General features: G+C 41.8%; 1 protein-coding gene across 1 annotated transcript in view; it reads right to left on the bottom strand.

Moving 5' to 3' along the window:
• The window catches only part of MTERF1 (mitochondrial transcription termination factor 1), a 462,335-nt gene that overhangs the window by 66,474 nt on the left and 376,028 nt on the right, over nt 1-19,833 (bottom strand). The gene's annotated exons all lie outside the window — the stretch shown is intronic.

Below are 19,833 nucleotides of genomic sequence, written 5' to 3'. Positions count from 1 at the left end.
AATACATTCTGGTCTCTGTTGGTCCAGATGGGCCAGCCACTAATTGACTCAATTCTTTCAGCCCCTTTATATTTGCAAATCAGAGTTACACTACTCATCTGTGCTCACTAACCAACTCAGGAAAGTTAAGGGTCTTCTGAGATCTCTTGGGCTCCTATTTTCTCTGTCTATTGTGTTTTGTACCAGAGACTTGCTTCTGTATGTCCAAATACTGAATGGTTTTTCATAATATTTAGGTCTCACCAGAGAAAGCAGAGCACTAGACCCCTTGAGGCTAAGACACAGCATAAAAGCAGGACAGGAGGGAAGCATGATGCATGTGCAGTAGCCCAGGCTTAGACAAAATAAGACAGTTCTGGGATCCCCCCTGCCTCCTCCACTGCTTCTCAAATGTGTGACCTTGGGCAATCCCTTTGCATGGGCCTGGCACACTGTAAGTTCTCAGCTTTCCTTGAAGAGAAGAGAAGATGGAAAAGTCTAGAACCATCATTTCCAGGGTTTTTTTTCCCTTTTTTTAAAAATTTAATTTTATGTATTTTTTTATACAGCAGGTTCTTATTAGTTATCTATTTTATACATATTAGTGTATATATGTCAATCCCAATCTCCCAATTCATCCCACCACCACCACCTCCCTGCCCCTGCTTTCCCCCCTTGGTGTCCACATGTTTGTTCTCTACATCTGTGTCTCTATTTCTGCCTTTTTTTTTTTTTCCTTTTTAATCATTGGAGTTTTTTCTTCAAACAAAACCTGTATGTCAAGCCCATAAAAATGAAACTTCTGTAGCAGAGTGGTACAGTGTCCCAGCCATATTTGTTGAGTCTATTTCTGGGCCCTATCCTTATCCCCTCAGCAATATCCACTATGCCCTAGAATTTCAGGAAGCACTGTTTGAGAAACAATTGTTTGCGGCATGGACGTAGGAAATCCTATGAAGGTAACCAGACTCCATAGAGTCAGGGCAGTGAAGTATTTACAGCCTTGTTATTTAAAGTATAGTCCCAGGACCAGCAGCATCACCTGAATCCAAGGCTCAATCTAGACCTACTGAATTAGAATCTGCATTTGGACAAGATACTCTGCTGTGTGCGCATTAGATTTTGAGAAGCCCTAGTGCAGTGTGAGGAGAGGGGGAGAAAGCACACAATAGAGTCATCACAGATGTAAGGCATTACCAAAAGAATGCAGCTAAATTTTGCCAAAGCTGCATTCCATTAATCCTCTTTAGAAATTTAATAATTTGCGTAATATTATTAGCATTTTTTTCAGATTTCTTCAGGGAGTATGAGTTTATTAAAAGGATAATACATTTTACTTAGCTTTTTTCTCTTTGACCCTTCATACCATTTTTGGATTTCTAAATTATCTTTTGATTATGCCTACAACCTCCCATGAGGATTAGTGAGTTATAGTTATTTTGTTTAAAAAAAACCAAACTTTCCAGCCACAAATAGGAATTTATAATTACCTGAATCTATAATGTGAGTTGTTAATGGAATACTAGCTATTTGAGTAAAAGGGTACTGCACACCAATAATTAAACAACACAAAGAACATGCAGGCAAGAATTTCTACTTCTTTTCCACAGTAGTGGCTCTGTGGCTCTCCATCTAGATGCTGGCATTCTTTTTGTAAATGATTGATTTTCCCACATCTGAATACTGATAAATCTATAACCAGCTCTGATGTTAATATTATGCCAGGATGAAAAAGAGAATAATAATGACACAGTGGGAGTTACAACACTGAAAGAGAAATTGAGAATTCAGAATATGGAAAGGGGATTTATTATCTATTTCTTTGTGATCTGACCTGGAGTTCAGAAATCGTGATGTAATTTCAGTTCATTCCTTCATCTATGAAGTTTGGATTAGTTAGTGATTTTCAAACTATGTTATAGCTATGGAACCCTTTGGGCAAAGGAAATGGTACAGGCAGCCTATATGTGAAAGAAATAAAAAAGGGACAGCTTGGGAGTTGGAGAAACAGGTTTCAAACTCCTGGGCAAGTGTCACCTAACTCAGAAAAATGGGGCAGCACAATAAACAGGGCTGGAAAATTAATGGGTTGAAGCCAACATGTATTTACCTAAATAATTTTATATTTATTCTTTTTTTTTTTTGCGGTATGCGGGCCTCTCACTGCTGTGGCCTCTCCCGTTGCGGAGCACAGGCTCCAGACGCGCAGGCTCAGCGGCCATGGCTCACGGGCCCAGCCGCTCCGCGGCATGTGGGATCTTCCCAGACCGGGGCATGAACCCGTGTCCCCTGCATCGGCAGGTGGACTCTCAACCACTGTGCCACCAGGGAAGCCCTATATTTATTCTTGATAAAAATGATTTACAAATTACATTGCTGAGGGGCATCTCTGTTAAAGTAAATGGGTCATGGCATTTACTGGGGTGACATCAAGTATATCAAATCCCATCAGTTCTTTCTGAGTAGCACGTTTCCCATTCATTCTCTCCTTGCAATTCTCATAGCCACCATCCTAGCTCAGGCAAACATAACTCCTGCCTGGACAATTATGACAGCCTACCAAAGGGCTTCCCTCCACCTCCAAACCTTTGGAGGGATAGCCAAGGTTTACACATACCAAACATGCAAGAGATCCTGTAATTTGCTCCTGGCTTTGTTACAAAGCCCTACTGCCAATGGAGAGCAAAGTCCAAAATCCCTTGCTTGGCATGAAGAGTTCTCTATGTGTCCTCTACTGAGCTTTCTATTTCTCATGTGCCCTTTGGTGAGCCCCATAATCTAGTCAATGGGAACTACTCTCTCTTTCTAATTTTGCACGCCACCCAGTGCCTCTCTCATTACTCCCTTTGCCTATTATGTCTTATCCATCATCTTTATATGTCTAAATAATACCCACCTTTTAAAGACTCAGCTCAAGTGCTACCTCCTCCCTGAAGTCCTTCCTGAGTTTCTCTGTCCTTCCCAAAGTCCTTCCTGTCCCTGTGCCCCAAGCTAGTAATCACCCTATTACTTACTATAACTATGGACCCCACTCTGAGCACTTACCCCATTCCAATTTGAGTTATAGCTCTATACATTTAGCTCCTGTTATTTTATTATTGATTTTTCCATTGTCTCTCCTATTGGCTATTTAGAGCATAAACCATGTCTTGTTTAATTCTAAATCCCTCATGGTGTCTAACACATGCCAGATACATAGCAGATATTTGATGAACAAAATATGGTCTGTCTTCTATAATATGGTTATTGTCCCCCTGAGAAAATCTGTGTTACAAAAACAATTGTTTCAGTGGGAAAAGGGGTTATGGCTATTAAATTTAAGGCCATAACAAATTATTTTTCCTACATGAATTTTAAGAATAAGACTTTGTAATAGCTCTTAGTGAATCTTGTTTCTGCAAGTGGATATATTAGGTAAACATAACTCATCAAAACAACCTAAATGCTTCTTCCCTTCCCTTTAATCCACCCATTAAGAGTTTCTTGATCTTTATCACCCTTTATCCTGACCTTGTGCTTTTACTTACAATACAGTTCCCACAGTGAACCAAATCTAGGGAGGGTAATTGAAAGACCAAAATGCCAACAGGGAAGTCAGTTCCCTAAATTAAAATTTTTTTTGCTTTATATGGGAAAATATGATTTATGATCCCATTGGCCCCTATAGGAAATGTTGAAAAAGAGAGAATGTTTATTCCCCACCTCACCTCCTACATTTCCATTGGCATTCTGCCCTCTCTTCCCTTGGGGATTCTTGGGGAACTTCCCTCACTTACCTAATTCCCTCCTCCCTATAGGAGGAAAAGTGAACTGACTGGTTAGAACCCATGTCATAGCAGTGGGCAGAATCTCTCAGCACTGTAGCTCACAGCTCCTTTCTGCTTCCAGGTCCACAGCTGATTGTGTAAGCAGATTTGGAGCCCGTTCCACAGTCTGAGTCAGCCAGTCAAATAAATCCTATGGCCTGGATTCAGGAGAGTATTAGAACGATTCCATGTTGGCCTCAGGTCCAAACTGTGTTCTCTAATATTTAAATATTACCAGCGCCTGCATTTTGAGGAATGTTGGGTGTTTCCTCTGCCAGTTGCAAAGTCTATACTCGGTTCTCTTTAGTTTATTATCTTTACACTTACTCCTTGTCAGTCTGAACATAGAAAAGGGGAGGGGTGAGTCCTGGGCTCTCTAGCCTCTGACACAAAAACTCTCCTGAATTCGTAAAATGTTTTATATATCACAAGGCATGTTTACTTCTAGTAGCTCAATTGATTCTCACAGCCCTGACAGATATATTAAAATCTTCTTAGCCTTGCCCATGATCTTTTCAGTGGCAGAGTTTCCAAGTCAGTGGCAGAGTTTCCAAGTCCTTTGACACCAGAAAAATATTCTCTATACTTCATCTTGAAATTGGCCCTTGGCAGTGACTTGAGCAAAATTCCTTCTATTCTGTTTCCTGTGAGTTAGGGCTAGGAATTCTCTTCAGCAACACTCTCAAGCAGAGCTTCCCTCTGAACTGGGGGACAAAGTGCATAAATAGAGGAAGATGCCCATGAATGAACTTGAGAGGAAGTGACAGGAAAAAGGAATGTGACTTATAAGTGGTTAGCTTGGAAATCCAGCAGCTATGGCAGAAATGCTGGAGAAGAAAGAGGATTTGGAAGAGCATGTCTTTGTTCCCTTGGTCCACTGATTTTCAGGCAACCAGGAGAGCCTAGTTGTGAAATCTGTAATATACTATAGTATACTCTGATAGTGAGGGAGAGCTGAGGCACTTAGAGAACTTGGAGACCATTTGATCACACCTACTGATACTAGAAAACAGTTAAGTATCATTCATGACCCTTAATTGAATAAAAACGAAACTATCTCCTATTCCCTTGATCTTTCCCATTCAAGCTAACATGTATGCTGGGGTTATCCAAGACAGACAGAGATGGACATGCTGCTTGAGCCAGTTTTTCTATTTATTTTCCAAAAGCAAAGAGGCCCCTTCTGAAACTGCTCCTTGGCAACCTGAATTTAAACCTTCACCAATTGGCTCCCACTCCTGTAATCTGTAGACAGGATTCTAAAGTAGAAGCTATCCGTGAGCGTGTATCTTTTAAGGTTGGGCTCTCAAGCTCCGGCCCCTGCCTCCCGGTAGGACCACTTGGCATGTTTGCCCTGGATCTTGCCAGTCTAGCATTTACCTGTATGGTTTTATTGGATTATTTCAGTGTAGATTTGTAATATACCCCTTAAAGAAGAAGAAAAGGAAAGGAAAATTCATCGAGCATATATCATTTTTTCAGGCAGGATGCCAGGTGATTTATAAAAGTTATCACATTTACCCTCACCCCTTATAGGAAGCCAAGGCACTATGTGGCATCTCATATTTATACAACCATCCACCATTTACAATCATATACATCATCTCATTTAATCTTCACAGTGGTTCTATTATGAGGAGGGCATGATCCTCATTTTATAAATGGAAAAACCAAGACTCAGAAGGGTTGAACAATGCGCCCAGGCCACAGGGAGAGTTTTAAGAGAGCTAACACTTGTACCCAGATCAGTATTCATTCCACCAAGGCCCCAAAGGCCAGACTTCCATGTATGACCTATTCTGAAGGCATGAGAAGAATGTAGGCTTCAGAATTATCTAGGTGTGGGTTCAAACCCTGGTCCTGGAATATCCTAGCTCTGAGTTCTTGATCAAATCTCTTAACCCCATGGGGTTCCAATTGCTTCATCTAAAATGGGGGAAATAGTATGTATCTCATAAAATTGCTAAACAATTTAAATGAGGTTAACTACACTATGTGCTTGAAGCTTAATGGTTTTTCACAAATGCTCATTTCCTCTTCTACTAATTTTCAAGTAATCAACAATGGAGTGGTAAGTTAGAGAAAGTTTAGGATCAGAATCTGGGGGTATATGGTCAGAAATGTGAGCACTTTTATCAAAAGGAAGAATACCCTTCAAAAGTTGAAAGCCACTGTTCTAGAATTTATTAGTCTCAAAATGTGTGATCCAACATTTTATTGTATACTTTCTTCATGAAAAGCACCATATTGGGTACTGAAGGGGATAGAAAGACATGGTCCTGCCTTCAGAGAGTGAGGTTTGGACTGCTGTGAACATCTTTTCTCCCTCCAAGGACCACCGTGGAATGAGATGTAGACTCTCAGATTCTAGGTTATTCCCCATGTCCCTAAAGCAGTCCTTCCATCCTTGTGTGGTTTCTTAAGGAGTTTGCCTTAAGGGTTAAACAATAAAGGATATAGTTTAAGGGGTATAAGAAGCCTTTTAAATTTTATACCAATAGCACCCCTGACAATCCATTAGAATATACTTGGAACTAGGTTTGCTGAGTCTCTCTTCACTCTTGTCTTATGGTCTTGGAAGTCAGCCATGCCTAATTGCTCTGACATAGTTTTCTTGTTAGTGGGTCATGAAGCCAATTTAGTAGGTCTTGACCAGCATTTTTTAAAATTAAAAAGACCTTACCAGAGTAGAAAACATCAAAATGCATTGTACTTATTCTTAGTAAAGTTTAGGTTTTTTTCCCCGTGAAACATTAGCCTGTGTAAGATATTTTTTAGTGTGGGTAGTCATCAAAAATGTTTGAAAAACATATTCTTAAAAAACAAGGTCTAACATTATAAGTGCCAAGAGTGCTCATGGAATAAGTGGCAAGGATTAGATGTTAAGTCTAGCACTTTAGAGGTTATTTTCTTCTAGGCATTTCCACCAAGATATATGTAACTGCCATTAGATAAACAGCTTTCTCTTCTGTTATGGCTGCATGAACCATCAGCTAGATTTTCCCTCAATGTTCTATTCATCTCCACAACCACCATCACCACTACCTCTTCCTCCTGTTTTCCTTAGGAGAATCTCTGTGGCAGAGCCCCCAGATCTAGTCTCTTACAAGCTGGAGTATTCCTGCTCTTATCTTCTACATCTCCTGAAAATGGGTACATAATCAGTCTACCACAAGAAATGATCCAATCTTACTCATAGTTGCCCAGAAATCCATACAGAGTCCAAAGGATAGGACAGATTTTTGTGGTCATTGTTGTTGTGCTCATCAAGCCATGTTCTGCTGTGTTGTGTCTGTCTTGCATGGCTGCCTGGAAACACCCTTTCCCTTGGGATTCCCTCCTTCATCCATTTCCCTCCTTCACCCATTTCTCCTTGGGGAGCTCAACTTCATTATGCCACCACTCCCCATGTTCATACCCGCTCATCCCACTTCAAGTTATCACCACTCAAATACCAGGTTCTTTTCACCTGGATCTTCTGATTCTTCAAAGTGGAGTCCTCTCAAGACTAAAACCTTTTTCTGGCTGATACCACTTATCCTCAAGACATAACTCTATGATTAAATGTGACAACAATGGGAAGGGACAAAGGGGATGACGTGGAAAGAGCATTCCATCCTGACATATTGGTTTTATCTCATTAGACTGAGTCTCTGGTCTCTGCACCACAGGAGTTGTCCACACTGGACAATCTATGAGCTGACATTGAGATTTCAAAGAAACTATGCTCTATCCCACTGAATATGTTTGAATTCAAGGATCCTTAAAATATAGTACACATTAGTCCCTTCCCAATGTCCCATTGCTCTATGGGTGTTCAGAGAAGGAAGTGTTGCTGAGGACTAGAATGATGGCAGAAGACTTTGTGGAACAGATGAGGTTTGAAGTGAACCTGGAAAGGTGGGCAGAATTTGGAGACATGAAGCAATGTAAACAGGAATTTGTAGACTAATAGGACCAACAAGCATAGCAGAAAGGAATCAGAACACTCTCTCTGAGTGAGTGCACCAGGCTGGTGGGATGGAGCACTGGCTTGGAACTCTGTCAGGAGGTAGAATGAAAATATGGTTTAAGACCAGACCCTCATTGAAATACTTGAATACCAGGAATGGGGGAAAATAGGCTTTTAAGCAAATGAAAATGGCATTTTAGGGATATTAACATTCTAGTTTATGGAACAGGATTTGGTGCAGAGACAATCAGCAAGGGTAGATCACATGAGGAACCACTGTAGTGATCCTGGCTTGAGGCAACCAGGGCCCCAACTAGAGTGAAGCAATGAGAACTGAGAGGGAAGCTTTTACATGACAGTGTGCCATTGACTTAGAGCAATCTAATCAGCAACATTTCATTATGCACTTTGTCTTGAACCAGATAATTTGTCCTTCAGATATCTTTCCTGAATATGTAAACGCTCTCATTAAGATACAAGCCCTATGCCTGCTTTGAAGCTAAGCCAGACCCCACCTAACGCTGGCCTTTACCCCTTTTCTTCTCATTGGTAATCAGCTCACTGAAGCAGATGTTACTTCCTGACTCCGCAGGTGCCAACAGCCTCAGAAGGAAATGGATTATAGAACTGGGGTCTGCACTCAGCATGATCCAAATATGGAAATCAAACTGAGCCTTCTCAGGCTCCATGCTTGGGAAGGAGAGTGAAAAAGGGCTTAACACTGGGTCTCAAAAGACAGGGTGGTTACCAGAGCCATCATGGAGCCATTTATCTGCCTACAGAAGGTCTTGCCAGTAATAACAATTAATGCCAATGGCATCCTTTCAATTTACCTTCATGGATTAATTAAACAAATACTTATTGGCTATGTACCAGGCATTAAACAAGGCTTTGGGGATAAAAAGACACAAAGGGCAGAGCTCTTGCCTTTGATAAAGTTTCCAGCTGAGTAGGAGAGACAGACCTATAAACAAGTAAGTAACATTACAATGGCATGTTCTGCTCTCTGTACCAAAAATTGTTAAGATCTGATGCTGGAGAGATAGACAGTTTGGGATTAAAGTCTTCCCGCTGCATACTTTTCAGTAATCACTTGGAAGGTCAAGAAGTCACATATAAACACCTTACACAAAACCTTTTATCTGAATAAAAGCAGAAAAGAAAACTAAAATCAACAAGTCCTCAGTAAAACCTGGGAGTTTGCCCCAGAAATATTTTGCCTTTTCCCCTGGGCCTTTATTTAACCCCAGTTGTGGTTATGCTGTCTGACCTTCTTTTATAGAAGCCTTGAACTTCACAATATGAAGGCCGTTCTACTCCCAGTCCCTAGAGTGAGTCAGACTGCTGGTGCTTAGCAGGGGAGAATTCCCACCAAGCGCGTTAGGAAGAGCAGGAATTGGAAGGAAGAGAGCCAAAGCCCTTAGTGAAATCCTTCTGTGGGAGCTGCAGACGTAGAGTCTAGTGGGGTTTTGGTCGAGGAAGTTTAGGAAAAATGAAAAGCCTGTTGGTGAAAATTTAATCTTCTCTGTGAATTGTAATCATTTTTTACAGACAGAATCGTGTCCCTCAATAGGTATTGCTTCCCAGTGAAAACAAAGAGAAGTCATCTCAGGAAAAGTCAGCCCAGGATCACCAAGTAAAGAAGAGATTTTGTTGTTAGTCATTTAATTTATATTTTTCTATAATAAACTGTTGGTCTTTGTTAAAAACTAGAATCATACGATCATGAGTCTTTGCTTTTCTTTTTGTTTTACAGTCTTTTTATTTGTTTGTTTTTTAGTTTAAAAGAGGTGGTTTCTAGTGGCAGAGGATATACAAGGTTGAGGTTGGAGAGGGCTGACAAAAAAGATGTTATTAGAAATAAATGCTGTCATTATATTGGCATTAAGGGTTATTTCAAACTTTAGGAAGAGAAGAAGGTATTGAGAACTCTTTTTCAACAGAATTTTTAGATACTGTGTCTCTAAATAGTTTCAGGCTAGTTTCCTCAGAAAGTATAATGCCTCCTTTGCCCCACTCAGATCCTTGTTAGGTTTAGCTTAATAATAATGTGAGGGGCCAGAAAAGCTTTTAAAGCTGATTTCCTACAGTTTGTAATTCCTTGCCAGGAACTGGAGGACTGATTGGCCATGCCCTCTGCAGTCTCCTGGCTATTTGTGAGAGTAGAAAATGAAACAAGGCACACGTGTCTACACATACATGCACACACGCACAAACACACACACACAGAGCAAGCTGTGAGACAGCACCACAGAAAACTATGTTCACAACAACTCAATCTCACTAAAACTGGAAGTGGTCTTTGGAAGAAGGATAAGTCCCACTAGGAGATCGTTTTCTTGTCCTCAAAGGGAGGTGCCTGCTGACCAACAGCACTTCCCAGAGAGTTAAGTCATAGGTCGCATTTGGCCATGGTGGAGAGAAGACCTGGGTCTCCTATTGGTCAAGGACGAGCTAGAGTCTGTCCGTGGAAGCTGGAAATGTTGAGGTGAAATCATGGGCCTTTTGTGTTCTTTGCTTTTCAAGTGAATGTTAAAAAATTCGACAGCTGTGTTTTACTCCACTGGAGTCCCTCAAACACCCACTCACCCCCAAAATCACTTAGAGGGGTGCACAACAAAGTAATTAGTGAATTATTCATTCAGCTGTGTAGCCAGGTGCCAGAGGTGACCTTCTGCAGATTTCAGGTGATTACTTACATTGAGTAAGGCAAAATTCCACAGTTCTTCTTCTTGCTGATTTATAAATTTTTCTCTTGTTAATCAAAAGAGGCTAGAAAATTGTATGAATCACAAAGGTACTGGAAAACATCAGTACAACACATGTTGAGCCAAAGTTGCCAATGTCTAAATTATTCTCTGGTAATTATGTTTCCACGTAGTTTAACGTTTTATAGCTTAAGTTACTGGCCTTGGAGCAAGTCTAACCTGGCTCTGCCTGTGAGAAAGAGACATTCTCTTTATTCAAATTAAACACAAAGGACATAATTTCCCATCCTGTTAGGAGGAGCAGACTTTCAACATTCCTTAGAGTTCTATACAAGGCAACTAAAGAAAAGGTCAGTCATTCACTCAGAAAATATTTTTTGAGTACCTACATTTCAGGCATTACTAGTTGCTGGTGAAACAAACACAGCCTTTTCCCTCGTAGAGCTTATACTCTAGACTTCTACATATCTAGGATGCTCACACAGTAGGAGGACTAGATGCAAATTATGCACAAGGGATTGCAACGAAATGAAGCGTGCACTAAAACGGTGATCAAGGAAGTAAGGGGTCTGGGAATTAAGTGATATAAAGAGCAGTTGAAAGAAATTGGAGAGCTCAGGAACGGTGCAGGTATTATTTTCTGCGGCTCTAGAGGGCATACCCTAATCAAGAGGTGGTGAACTTCAGTTCAATACTGAAAGGGTATAATGTTTAGAAGCACCTCAGAACAGAATGAGCTGCTTTGGAAGGAGGCAGAAGCCCTACCCCGATGTACTGAAGTAGCCACCATCTTAGCCACTGCTCAGTGGTCTGTGGAGGCAATTTTTGTGACAGGCAAAGGTTTGCCCAGAAATGGACAAATTCTTAGAAATGCACAACCTGCCAAGACTGAATCAGGAAAAAATAGAAAATATGAATAGACCAATCACAAGCACTGAAATTGAAACTGTGATTAAAAATCTTCCAACAAGCAAAAGCCCAGGACCAGATGGCTTCACAGGCAAATTCTATCAAACATTTAGAGAAGAGCTAACACCTATCCTTCTCAAACTCTTCCAAAATATAGCAGAGGGAGGAACACTCCCAAACTCATTTTACGAGGCCACCATCACCTTGATACCAAAACCAGACAAGGATGTCACAAAGAAAGAAAACTACAGGCCAATATCACTGATGAACATAGATGCAAAAATCCTCAACAAAATACTAGCAAACAGAATCCAACAGCACATTAAAAGGATCACACACAATGATCAAGTGGGGTTTATTCCAGGAATGCAAGGATTCTTCAACATATGCAAATCAATCAACGTGATACACCATTTTAACAAACTGAAGGAGAAAAACCATATGATCATCTCAATAGATGCAGAGAAAGCTTTCGACAAAATTCAACACCCATTTATGATAAAAACCCTGCAGAAAGTAGGCATAGAGGGAACTTACCTCAACATAAGAAAGGCCATATATGACAAACCCACAGCCAACATCATCCTCAATGGTGAAAAACTGAAACAATTTCCACTAAGATCAGGAACAAGACAAGGCTGACCACTCTCACCACTCTTATTCTACATAGTTTTGGAAGTTTTAGCCACAGCGATCAGAGAAGAAAAGGAAATAAAAGGAATCCAAATCGGAAAAGAAGAAGTAAAGCTGTCACTGTTTGCAGATGACATGATACTATACATAGAGCATCCTAAAGATGCTACCAGAAAACTACTAGAGCTAATCAATGAATTCGGTAAAGTAGCAGGATACAAAATTAATGCACAGAAATCTCTGGCATTCCTGTACACTAATGATGAAAAATCTGAAAGTGAAATCAAGAAAACACTCCCATTTACCACTGCAACAAAAAGAATAAAATATCTAGGAATAAACCTACCTAAGGAGACAAAGGACCTGTATGCAGAAAATTATAAGACACTGATGAAAGAAATTAAAGATGATACAAATAGATGGAGAGATATACCATGTTCCTGGATTGGAAGAATCAATATTGTGAAAATGACTATACTACCCAAAGCAATCTACAGATTCAATGCAATCCCTATCAAATTACCACTAGCAATTTTCACAGAACTAGAACAAAAAATTTCAAAATTTGTTTGGAAAAACAAAAGACCCTGAATAGCCAAAGCAATCTTAAGAACGAAAAACGGAGCTGGAGGACTCAGGCTCCCTGACTTCAGACTATACTACAAAGCTACTGTAATCAAGACAATGTGGTACTGGCACAAAAACAGAAAGATAGATCAATGGAACAGGATAGAAAGCCCAGAGATAAACCCATGCACATATGGTCACCTTATCTTTGATAAAGGAGGCAGGAATGTACAGTGGAGAAAGGACAGTCTCTTCAATAAGTGGTGCTGGGAAAACTGGGCAGGGACATGTAAAAGTATGAGATTAGATCACTCCCTAACACCATACACAAAAATAAGCTCAAAATGGATTAAAGACCTAAATGTAAGGCCAGTAACTATCAAACTCTTAGGGGAAAACATAGGCAGAACACTCTATGACATAAATCACAGCAAGATCCTTTTGGACCCACCCCCTAGAGAAATGGAAATAAAAACAAAAATAAACAAATGGGACCTAATGAAACTTCAAAGCTTTTGCACAGCAAAGGAAACCATAAACAAGATGAAAAGACAACCCTCAGAATGGGAGAAAATATTTGCAAATGAAGCAACTGACAAAGGATTAATCTCCAAAATTTATAAGCAGCTCATGCAGCTCAATAGCAAAAAAACAAACAACCCAATCCATAAATGGGCAGAAGACCTAAATAGACATTTCTCCAAAGAAGATATACAGACTGCCAACAAACACATGAAAGAATGCTCAACATCATTAATCATTAGAGAAATGCAAATCAAAACTACAATGAGATATCATCTCACACCAGTCAGAATGGCCATCATCAAAAAATCTAGAAACAATAAATGCTGGAGAGGGTGTGGAGAAAAGGGAACACTCTTGCACTGCTGGTGGGAATGTGAATTGGTACAGCCACTATGGGGAACAGTATGGAGGTTCCTTAAAAAACTACATATAGAACTACCATATGACCCAGCAATCCCACTACTAGGCATATACCCTGAGAAAACCATAATTCAAAAAGAAACATGTACCAAAATGTTCATTGCAGCTCTATTCAGAATAGCCCAGAGATGGAAACAACCTAAGTGTCCATCACCGGATGAATAGATAAAGAAGATGTGGCACATATATACAATGGAATATTACTCAGCCATAAAAAGAAATGAAATTGGGGCCTCCCTGGTGGCGCAGTGGTTGAGAGTCCGCCTGCCGATGCAGGGGATACGGGTTCGTGCCCCGGTCTGGGAGGATCCCATATGCCGCGGAGCGGCTGGGCCCGTGAGCCATGGCCGCTGGGCCTGCGCATCCGGAGCCTGTGCTCCGCAACGGGGGAGGCCACAACAGTGAGAGGCCCGCATACCGCAAAAAAAAAAAAAAAAAAAAAAAAAGAAATGAAATTGAGCTATTTGTAATGAGGTGGATAGACTTAGAGTCTGTTATACAGAGTGAATTAAGTCAGAAAAAGAGAGAGATAAATACCGTATGCTAACACATATATATGGAATTTAAGAAAAAAAAAGTCATGAAGATCCTAGGGGTATAACAGGAATAAAGACACAGACCTACTTGAGAAAGGACTTGAGGATATGGGGAGGGGGAAGGGTAAGCTGTGATAAAGCGAGAGAGAGGCATGGACATATGTACACTACCAAACGTAAGGTAGATAGATAGTGGGAAGCAGCCGCATAGCACAGAGAGATCAGCTCGGTGCTTTGTGACCGCCTGGAGGGGTGGGATAGGGAGGGTGGGAGGGAGGGAGACACAAGAGGGAAGGGATATGGGAACAGATGTATATGTATAACTGATTCACTTTGTTATAAAGCAGAAACTAATAATATCCTTAAAAAAAAAAAAAAAAGGTTTGCCCAGATGATTCCTAACGAGGCTTCCACTTGTGAGTTTCTACATTCCATAAACCTGATGACCAGTGACCACAGAAGCTACCTGCTTCGTTTAGCAATTCATTCTTCAGCCTGCATATACTAAGTCCAGTGAAGCAGAGAACTGGGAGAAACTTTCTCTCCCTTTGTTCCGGGTGGAATAACACAATATAGCAATAGAAACTGCTCCTTCCTCTTACCACAGACTCATCCTTAATGATCATCTCTCTAAAGAGATGCTCACTGACCAATGGTTCCATGGAAAAGGGCTTCAAATTCAGGTAGTAATTTGTTCAAAGATAGATAGTTCACTGATGGCAGAGCCAACAATAAGTGCCACTGTTTGAGTTCAGTTCATTTTCTATGATGCGCAAATCATAAATGGTGAATTTTGAACCATGTTCTGAAGAGCAAGAGGATGGGAATGTTTCACTGGGCTGGTCACACGCTGAGCCTAGGATATGGAGTCATTCAGTCCAGCTCCTCCGGTATTTATTTAATTCTATAAAGTGCCAGCTCCAGTCTTCCAAGCTGCCCAGCTGTAAGATTCAGACCAGAAAGATCCTAAACTTCTTTCCCTACATTTGCAATTCTCCTTCTTTTCCCTTTCTTCCAACACAAATTTGGAGGTTCCATGACTATTTATATAATCAGACACTTTGTTTCAGGAACAGGGCAACTAATGTCTTTATGAGGAAATGCCCTGTAAATGTTCAAAACCTCAAAACAATTTTCAAATCTCTACTTTCCTTTTTGAAAAATGTAAAGAACAATTAAAGAGATTTTAGGAGGAGAATCTGGCATACAACACCCTCAACCATGTTCCAGGGCATTTTCTTTGGAGGATGTGATTACAGCTGTTCAAACTTAAAGTTATTTACATTGAACAAAAACCTTGATTTTAAAGAGTCATATGACCATATATAAACTGGAACATGGCAAAGAATCAACATTTGGCATTTTTAGTGGACATATATTGCCCATTGGCTATGGCTCCTGAAGGGTGCTTTTCAGGGCCCTGGGTTGGTGGGAAATGATAAACGAAGACTAAAGAATAAGAATTTTGCCTAGTGAGTCATATTGGGTTGCAGCTGAATTAGAAAACAGCAGGTAGTCATCAGAAAGGTTTATATGAAATCTAATGAATCAGAAAGAGAAAGCAAGTGGAAAGAGTTTCTTTTCATACAGGGCCAGATTCTCATCTGATGTAAGTTTTGGAGAATTAGCCAACATATGGAAATTATCCCCATGTTGTCATATGGGACAGCAGTATGAGGAATTGTTAAAGGAATGGGAATATTTAGCTTTGTGAAGAGAAGATCTGGGTGGCACAGATAGCTCTTTTCAAATATTTAGAAGGTCAGCATGTAGAGAAGGGAATATTGTGTGTTGCTCCCAAGGGCAAAACATTGGAGACGTTGGAGGGATGGGGTGTGTTTTACTATTCCCTTGTCTCCTACTAGGGCAAACAGAGCATGGCTACTTCCTCACAGCAAAATAGGCTCATGTGAGGGGACAGAAAGATGTTTCTGGAGCCATCCCCTAAGACTGGGATGGGAACTAATGGAGACTGACCCAGACACAGGACTGACAGCAAAGTTTCCACCTACCAGGCATAGCTTGACTCTAAATATCAATATCCATATGCAGTTCAGGCAAACAGGCAGCAAGGAGGAATGGGAAGTACCTGGACTTTGGAGTCAGGAGAGTCTATGTTGAAACCCTGACTATGCCATTTATTGTCTGTGTAACCCTGGGAGATTTGCTTGGCCTCTCTGAGTTGCAGTTTCCTGGTCTGTAAACAGGGATGATGTCACCGGTGCTAATGGACAGCTGTTATGTCCACTCAGAATTCGCTCTCCCTGCTCTAGGAAAATCACCTTGATTTCCTCCAAGTCAAGTAGAGTCCTCGTGTCAATCATGGTGGCCTGCCTATCCCTGGACAATCAAACTTTGCCTCCCTGGAATTTTAAACCTGAGTGGGGTGACCCAAGGATGGGAAATGGTTGGAGTTGATTCCTTCTGAAAATGACATCATGAAGGGACTGTCCATCAGTTCCTGATGCCAGAATTTCCTGAGCTACCAGGCTGCTGTCCTTCTTGGGGCCTGGTTTTTCAGTTTCTTCAGTTTTATGAGCTACCCCATGTTCTGCCAATAGATCATGTTTTTGCATAAGTTAGCTGAATCAGTGTCTGTAGTTTGCCAAAACAAAGAACCGTATCTGTACACCTACCTCAAAAAGATTGCTGGGAAGATTAAATGAGAAAACATACATAAAGCCTCTGACACTGTTGTAGTGTCTGGTACATAACAGGTTTCAATAAATGGTAGCTGTTGTAACTATCAGGTACTATGATCCCAAGATGAGTAAAGAGCAGTTCCAGTAGATGGGGAAAGCCACATTCTGAAGTTAAGGTAGGCACACACAATCAAGGCTATCTGTTCTTAAATATCTGGCCCCAACTCCTGTCTGTGTAAATGAGAACCACTGAAGCTGGCTTGGCCTTGAGATTTGGTGGGACTCCCCAACTCTGGAAGTGATGAGGTTTAGGTTGAAAGGCCCCAGTCAGAAGGCCATAGGAAAGTTCCCACAATGGGAGGAAGGCTGGACTTGAGGGTCTCCCAGGTCTCCCCCAACTCTATGCACTTCCATGCAATTGATGCTCCAACTGCTAGAGGTCTGCAGGCAGGGTCCGGAGGCTCAGGGTCTCCTGGTAGCCAGGAAATACTGTCCCGTCCCGACATTACTTGACCCTGTGCCATGTGACATTGTTATTCCTAGCTTTCCTGTGCCATCCCTCGTTCCTGATTTTCTCCCTACCTCTCTGGCAGTGCCTTTGCATATGCTATTCCCTCTGCCCTTAATGTCCCTCTTTACTTCAAGCATCAGGCTGACTCCTACTCATCTTTAGAGTTTCAGTTTCAGGATCAGGTCTCCTCAAAGCCTTCCATCCCACCCTCATCACCCCAGCCCTTCAACCCTCCTCCACCCCCACCCCCCCAGTGTGCCTCAGCGCCCTCTGTTCCAGCAGTCAGCACACTGGATTTTCATAGCTGATTCTTCATCCCATCTCGACTGTGAGAACAAGGCACAGCCCAGACCTTGTTCATTCTGCAGCCCCAGTGCCCAGCACAATGCCTGGTGAAGGGGGGAGGGAAGGAAATGTACCAAAGGCAAAAGACCTTACACTACACGTTTGAGTTTTATTTGTTGTGCGAATGTTGGAGGTCATTTGTTGGCATTTGTTCTTATAGCTGAAGACCCAGTTTGTGCAAATGTGTCCAAATGGGGCAGGTAGGAAACTTTTTAACTACTCACCACTTACCTGGCTTTGCTGCCAGGGAACACAGCCAGGCCCAGAGAGAGATCCAGCCTGAGAGGCCAATGAGAAGACACTGGGGGAATCAGGTTGACTGAATGTTACAGGCTAGCACTTTCATTTCCTGATCTAGGTAGCTCCAGCCCTGGATAATTCTGAACATGTTTCTCCCAGAATCAAAGATTACAGGATAGTTCATGGAAGGTACACTTGAATATGTCCAGCTTAGCTTTACACAAACCATCCTAAATCAAAACGTTTACCACCTGAACCCAAAGCAAATAGAATATACTACCTTATTTCTCCTTCATTAGTCAAGGAATGGAGTCGGTGATGTGTTAGGTGCTTTAATCTCCCTAGGCCATAATTCTATGACTAACTTTAAAACAAAATGAGAAACAAAACTCCCACTAGCCTGGCTTTATTCAGTCCTGGTTTGTTTCCTCCGGCTGTCTTTATGAGCATCTCCAGTGACAAAGAACATGATGGTCCCACATCATGAGGGGCACCATACCCGGGGACACTGTAATTATTCTAACTAGTTAGATTAAACTTAGGTCTTATGTTAGAGGAAAACATGGTTCTCCTTATACTTGGAACAATGAGCTCCTACGGTAGGGGCTGTGGTATAAGAAGCAGGGCTATGAGTGTTCTTATCCTCAGTCATCACGCCAAGCCTCGCTCTTGCTCAGGCCTCAGAGAGGGTGCAAGCACTGGCCTGCCTTCCAGGGCACATGCGGATGGAGGGAAGGAGGGTGGGCACACGCCCTGAGTGTCCGCCCTCAGCAGGAGGACTGGGCATGGGCTCCTCGGATACAAAGGCAAGAAGGTGTGAATGCTCACATTTCTTCCACAAACAGGCCTGCTTGGGTTCCAGGAGTCAGAGGGCTTCATCTCTGTCCCACAAGGCATGACACCGGCAGCAGCCAAGCAGCTCTCTTTTGGAAGGAAGGAAGACTGTTCAGCGAGTAGGAGAAAAGACTTGAGGATGGCTTCTGAGATGGAGGAAACCCGTGAGAGTCATCTTCAAGAGCGATCCAGCTTATTCTCCCAGGTCATGGGAGGCAGAACTCCAGGGTGGACTTGTGTCCACACAACATGGTAGAGTCCTTTCTGTCAGAGCTGTTCAAAGAAGGAAAGAGCTGCCTGTCTCTGGAAGGCTTCAACCAGAGGCTGGGAGCCCACCTCATGGAGAAGTTGGGGAGGGATTTTGGAAACCCAGTGAGTGACTGGGCGAGAAGACCATGGAGATTCCTTTCTTCCTCAAAAATCTACGAAAACACAACTTAAAAGAATCTGAGAGCATCTTGGAGAGGAAAAAGAACTGGTTCTCTTTTTCTTAAAATGGGTTTTGTGGGGTCTTCATGAATGTCCCAGGGATGATCATTAACCAAAGAAACCCTCCTAAACAAAAACCATACACATTGCCGGAATAAGCTAGCAGGAGTCTGGAGATACCATCCCAGAATCGCAGAACAGTTGACACACGCTGGACAGCATGTAGAACTATTTTCTTTAATCATTCTGAATTGCCTGCTACACACAGAGCACAGGTGTAGGTATTGGGAGAGTTACAGGATGTTTATGGCCCAAGGAAAGTACAATATACTTGGAGAAAGACATTTTTACTAACCAAAAACTCAAGATCAACACTGAGAAAATTTTGAAAATATTCATATATGAAAGAAGAGGGAGCAATTGAGGAGATTCCAGCTATAACTTAGAAGGTTCACATTCCTCAGATCTATGCCACACCCGTGTTTAAAGTGTTCCATGGGAGTGGATCTACAATGTGACCACCCACATCTCCTTCTCATCATCCCTTGACCCTTTCAGGGTGGGAGGTGGGGTGGAAGAAAGAGGCACTCTGCTCTCAGTGGAGGCTTTTCCTTTCACTCAACATATTTTAGTTGATGAAAGCAGCTCATGCAAACCCTCAGCTTCCCTTCCCTGATCTTTTTTTCTTTTTCTTTTTTTTGGCCATGACATGTGGCTTGTGGGATCTTAGTTCCCCTACCAGGGATTGAACCCGGGCCCTGGACAGTGAAAGCACCGAGTCCTAAACACTGGACTGC

The sequence above is a fragment of the Mesoplodon mirus genome (assembly GCF_964341445.2).
Source record: "Mesoplodon mirus genome assembly, chromosome: 9".
Taxonomy (NCBI): Eukaryota; Metazoa; Chordata; class Mammalia; order Artiodactyla; family Ziphiidae; genus Mesoplodon; species Mesoplodon mirus.
This window is presented reverse-complemented; position numbering and strand designations above follow the sequence as displayed.